Consider the following 6,399-nt stretch of genomic DNA (forward strand, 5'->3'; position numbering starts at 1 on the left):
ATATTTTTGTGATTTTTTCAATATGATATTTTTGTTATTTTTTCAATATGATATTTTTGTTATTTTTTCAATATGATATTTTTGTGATTTTTTCAATACGATATTTTTGTGATTTTTTCAATACGATATTTTTGTGATTTTTTCAATATGATATTTTTGTGATTTTTTCAATATGATATTTTTGTTATTTTTTCAATATGATATTTTTGTGATTTTTTCAATATGATATTTTTGTGATTTTTTCAATATGATATTTTTGTGATTTTTTCAATATGATATTTTTGTGATTTTTTCAATATGATATTTTTGTTCCACGGCAGATACATTACATCATAAAGATTTTTCTGTATTTTTTTTATTAGGTTGAATTCTGGACAAGCACTGAATTTTCTTTAATGGTCATGGGGACGTGTTTTTTTTTTTATATATATAAAGACAAATTATTTTGCATATGAAGGGAGTGTTTGCGTTAAAAAGGACTAACTGGGGAGGACAGTGAATCGAGTGTTTGACCTGCCATTCTGTTGATTAGATTTTTTCGTTCTGTTCGAGATGAACTTTTTGCTTACCAAGCAGTCCTCTTATTTAGGCCACTGTGAGAATGTTTTTTTAAACCTCTTTAGTGACTGTAGCCCATCTCAAGCACTGACTGTTTTTTTTGTTTTCATTTATTTCAGGTGTCCAACCCCAATGCTTGCCTTAAGCAGTTGGCAGGTTTCAGGGTGACTCCAGTACTGATAATTCGATGATGGTCTCTTTAACTCCCAATCGGTCAGTCTTGAGCCGAGTGTTGGATAAGCAATGCAGGGAGGACTAGTCCAGGTTCTGGTGTAGACTTGCATGTGAGGACTACAGCAGATCAAGAAAACTCACACAAAGGCAGAGAGGGAAGGACTAGTCTGAGTTTTGGTGGAGACACAAGGCCTGTCTCAGGCTTTGGATGCCAGTGGAAGCCTCAATCCAATTGGATGGGTTGAGCAATCAGAAGAATGAGCATGGAAGTGTGACCCTCCAGTAGTTCTAGCACCGCTATCCCCAGCAGCGTAGGTAGTTCACACTCTGCTGTTAAAAGTAGCATACATAAAAGGAGGGTTAAGTCAACTAACCCAACCCTTTTATCTATAGTCTTAGAGAACACAGGCAAATATTGGTCCCTGGATTCTCAGATGCAAGATTAGGTAAATCTTAGTCTAGAAAAAAAAAAAAGTTTCTTACTTGATTCCAAAGGAATGAGCAGTTAGTAGCACTAGCTTAGGAGAACCACCATCATCTCTGGTACATTGGCCAGCATTAATGCCAGAATTCCTGAAGTCTGGCAGTTTGACGAGTCGATCCAAGCAGCACAGAAACCAGTGCCAACAACTTTGGAAACTGTTCTAGCTTCACTCAGAATGCAAGTGGGGAAAGGAGCAGCATAAGGACCCCAGTTCCAGTTGTTACCGGAGGTATATCATGAACTTTCTATAGCAAGTATGCTGCATTAACAGATGGCAACGTGACCAAAGCTGACCCTGGAACCATTTTCTATCCTTGATCGGTGGAACAGGGGTCCTTCATGAATGAGACAAATTTTATTTTCGTTCCTTTTCCTTTTTGGGGAGCGGGATTTTCCCCACATTAAAAACAGACCTTGTGTCTAACTCTGCCCTTGTGGAGAGGCAAGTAAATAGGAACAATATTGAAAGATATTTTTAAATTTACAAATAAAATGCAACATTTTTATGTTTCCAAATAATTGTTTTTATCATAAATATTTTTAAATCCACAAATAAAATGCGACATTGAATTGTGTCACTGGTGAAAACAGACGTAAGGAAAAAGGGATAAACTGAAAGAAGTTATGGCAGAACCCTTCAAGGACTTAAAAATTCCAGCCTCATACCTCTCTAGGAGGAGTTTCGCATCCCCTGAGATGATCCCAAACAAAGAAAGTGCAGAAATCCAACTTAAAATGGAAGAACCTAAAAACGAAACCAGAGTACCTAAGCAAGCGAAGAATAATCGTTATTATCCTCAGCATCCCTTAGTAATATAAACTACAAACATCATGATGTCATAATACAGAGACATCAAAGCGATTGTTCTGGTCCATGACCCCAGGAATCTGATGATGTGAGAATATCAATGGAAAATGAACCTGAACCGAACCAGATTTAACAACATTCCGGCACTGCTTAGGTATGAGAACTGAACCTTTTCAATGATCGCCGAGGGCAGAAGATTTCAATGTTGACATTGTCAGCAACAGGGGTATATGGCAAAATATTTAGCAAAGTGCCAATCAGAGAAGACCCCCTGCTGCTGGGATTGCCGGAAAGAAATCTGCCAGCAGTACCAGAACTCTTGTTGCTGAGAACTCCAAGGGTGGGAGCACAACCAATAAAGAGGGCTGGAACACGGTTGTTAAAAACGGGAAACCAAAGCAAACCATTCCTCCTAGCTACAGCTAAAAAAAAGTCCCCCACCCAAGATAAGTGATCCAGAGATAACTTAAGGATGCAGCCCCCAAAACTGCTGTGCTTACAACTTTTCTGTGCTGTGGCAGAGGTGGGAGGGCGAAATGCCTTTGGGAGATGGTTAGAGGCTGCAAAGTGAGCAATCCCAGAGCTGCATCTTGTGGATGGGAAGAATCGTTCATTAAAACAGTTGGGTGTGAAATACAAAGTTAGGCTCCCTATTTACATACACTCTTGTTTCTATAGGATCCTCAAGTTAACACTCCCCCTGGATGTCCATGATAGACGATTTACATCTGAACAGCTTACTATCAGTATCAGCCAATCCTACAACTGACTAGTAGCAATAGGGACGTCATTGAATCTAGGAAATATATTACTTCCGAGAAAAGCTAGTTGAAAATATCCAAAGGGGTTTAGTCGAGGCTACCGAGAGTGTAAAGGCCAATGAACATGACAACATGACCTCATTACCAGATCAACATGTAGGTATATGGTGCCTAAAGTTTCTTGTGTTTAACCACGTGACTATGCTAATAGCCATGAAAAAATATTTTTCGTTGCCCCTTGTGGTAATTTAAACGTACGTGTATTTTTTTTTCCAAAGAGAAAGAACAATTCTTCATTTGGATAATTATATAATTGCACATTCATTTGGATCATCTTAATCTAACAAATTGAACCTGTTTTTGAAATTTTCTTACATGTCTATCAAAGAAAATCGAATATTTCATTTTATTTTATTTTTTAAATTGCAAAACAAACAATTTATATATGGGAATATTTTTCAGTCCGTTCGTTTAATCTATATATATATATATATATATATATATATATATATATATATATATATATATATATATATATATATATATATATAAATTGTAATACAATGAATTTCAAAAAACTCTCATTGAAATGAAATGAAGTGGTTGAGTTTCATATCAAAGAATTTTTATTATTCTAAGCAAGACAAAGAATGCTTTAGAAAATTAATCTCCTTAACCTATAGGGTTTCGATGTCTACCATCTCATCAGAGGAGAGAAAATATTAGCAAATAGTTATAAAGGTATGCACCCTATTTGCTAAAGTCAGTGAGACATGGAAAGTCAAAGTGAAAATAATAAATTTATCAGAAGCTGCAAATCCTCCTACTACAGGACTTCTGATAAATTTATTATGTAATGCTCCGCTTGTCTCAATATTAGCTCACATTGCCGAAAGCTACCCGGTTGATGACAAGCTTCCTTACACGTCCGCTATCACCTCTGCGTCTACTTTGGCGTTGTGTGATGCCCTCCAACTGTCTGAGGAAACAACAGCATCTGTTTTAAAATGAAAAAAAAAAAATAATTCCACCCAGTTTTCTTTCTTTTTCCAGTTTCTAGGTTTTTCCTTCACCCCCCCCCCAAAAAAAATAAAAACCAAAAAAAGCTCCCCAACAAAATTTATTTCGTACAAAAAAAAAAATAAAAATAAACAATCCCACCCAATTTTCTTTATTTTTCTAGTTTCAAGATTTTTCTTCCTAAAAAAAACAAAAAACAAAAAGAAAACACAAAATAAAAAATATTCTTTTTTTTTTTATTACATTTTCACCCCAAACAAGGCACATTACCACTTTGTTGTAGGGGGCTACTATCAGGAATATAGACACCAAGGGTACTGTGTAGGGAGTTGGGCAGCAAGCTGTCGGTTCACATTACACTTGAACTTCTGCATGTCAGTACTTTTTCTTTCTCTCTCTTCCCTTTTCATCAGCTTCGCTGATAGTGGGCTCTCTCGCGCATTGCATTTTCAGAGGGAGGGAGGGGTGTGTGTGTACGCCTCGAACGCTAGTGCGTTCATTTGTTTGTTATTATTATTTATTTATTTTTTTATTTATTTTATTTATTTATTTTTTTTTTGAATTTAAATGCACCGTTCGCCGTAGGCAGGGGGGGGGGCATGCTTTCATATTTATTTGAATTTAAATTCACCGTTCGCCGTAGGAGTTCCCTAAGAGATAAAAAAAATATTTCTTATTCCGTTATGATTATTTCCCAATTTATCAACCAATATCAACTAGCCTCTCTACCAATATAACAGAATATATATTTCTTCATAGACTTTTGTTTTGATTTTGATTCAAGTTTATGCACAAAAGTCATATGGATATATTTTGGTATATTTTTTACAAGAGTATCCAGAGTAGTATAAACACCCTAAACCTCCCCATGTTAAGAACGGTTTTTTGAATAAACACTCCCAACCTCGAAAGCTATTCTTAACATGGTGAGGTTGGAGGTGTTTATTTCCGAAAGCATTTTTCAGTTAACAGAACTTCTATACCTCGGTGGCCGTGGCTTAGTGGGGCAGTAACTAAGAGTAGGTGGTGGGTTAACACCAAATTGAACATTAGGCATTTTTCTGTACAATATAACTAACGCCTTGCCCTAAATAAAGTTAAAGCAAAAAAGTAAGTTGGCTTATGCAGTGGGTGGGTGGGAAGGATATCTAGTGATAGAACTAGCTAAGGAGGACCTGAAACGTTAGGCTAGCAAGCGGTATGAGGGTCAGGTAGATAAGGCTAGGTTAAACAGAGTGTCTAATGAAGCTGTGAATCTTTACACTTCAGAGCACAGAGCTTCCTTCACTCAGTTGGCATTTAAAGCCTGGAAGGACACAAATTTGTGTCAGCTCAGGAGATCTATTATGAGTGTCCCCATTAACACAAATGTAATTAACATTTTATTTGGTCTATTTATTTTTTTACTACTGTTAATTTTTTTTACTGTTAATTACTTTTTTTTTTTAAGGCTTAGTTTTATTTTTTCTACGCCTCATCATCATGAATTGTAAATATTTTGTAAATAAAAATAATTCAAACTATCCACATATGATTTTAATTAGGTTAGCCCATAGAATGAATATGGTATTTTGGTGTCTGGAACTAGTTTAGAGAATAAATCAAGTGGACGACTCCCGACCCCTTCCCACACCCACTTCTACTTTTAGCCTTGTGTCATTTTTTCAAAAGATTTTTGGAAATAAATATTAAATCGAGTATTTAGCAGCTAAATACAACGTATTGAAGTTAAGAGTTAGTGAGAATTACGGCGTCAGGGAAAAGGGGTGCTGTCAATTTTTATTTAGATCATACGGTTCTGTAAAATCTATGTATTAATACGATAGCGTGTGTGTTATTTTGTGTATCATGCTTACATCTTTTTCTTCAGAGTGACTGTCGTTTAATTGTTATGACCTTCCATTTCTTATAATAAATAATTTTACTAAGAATTCTTAATAAGTTTAGGTTTTGGTTTCGATTATAGCTGAAGGAACTATGTAGCCAGACTTTGTGGACACCCTGTAGATTATGCAGCCAGACTTTGTGGGCACCGTGTAGATTATGCAGCCAAACTTTGTGGGCACCGTGTAGATTATGCAGCCAGACTTTGGGGACACCCTGTAGATTATGCAGCCAGACTTTGTGGGCACCATGTAGATTATGCAGCCAGACTTTGTGGGCACCGTGTAGATTATGCAGCCAGACTTTGGGGACACCCTGTAGATTATGTAGCCAGACTTTGTGGGCATCGTGTAGATTATGCAGCCAGACTTTGGGGACACCCTGTAGATTATGCAGCCAGACTTTGTGGGCACCATGTAGATTATGCAGCCAGACTTTGTGGGCACCGTGTAGATTATGCAACCAGACTTTGTGGGCACCGTGTAGATTATGCACCCAGACTTTGTGGACACCCTGTATATATATATATATATATATATATATATATATATATATATATATGCGACTTTTCTTATATTGCTTTTTTGTTATTCTTGAGTAAATGTAGATCAGAAGTACATGCATGGACATGGTTGCTACCAAACCAAGGGCTGTCAAGGTCTTTTTAGAAGCGCAGAGTACGAATGTTGTTGACAATATATATATATATA

This window comes from Euprymna scolopes, chromosome 10 (assembly GCF_053919585.1).
Source record: "Euprymna scolopes isolate OS-2025 chromosome 10, ASM5391958v1, whole genome shotgun sequence".
Taxonomy (NCBI): Eukaryota; Metazoa; Mollusca; class Cephalopoda; order Sepiida; family Sepiolidae; genus Euprymna; species Euprymna scolopes.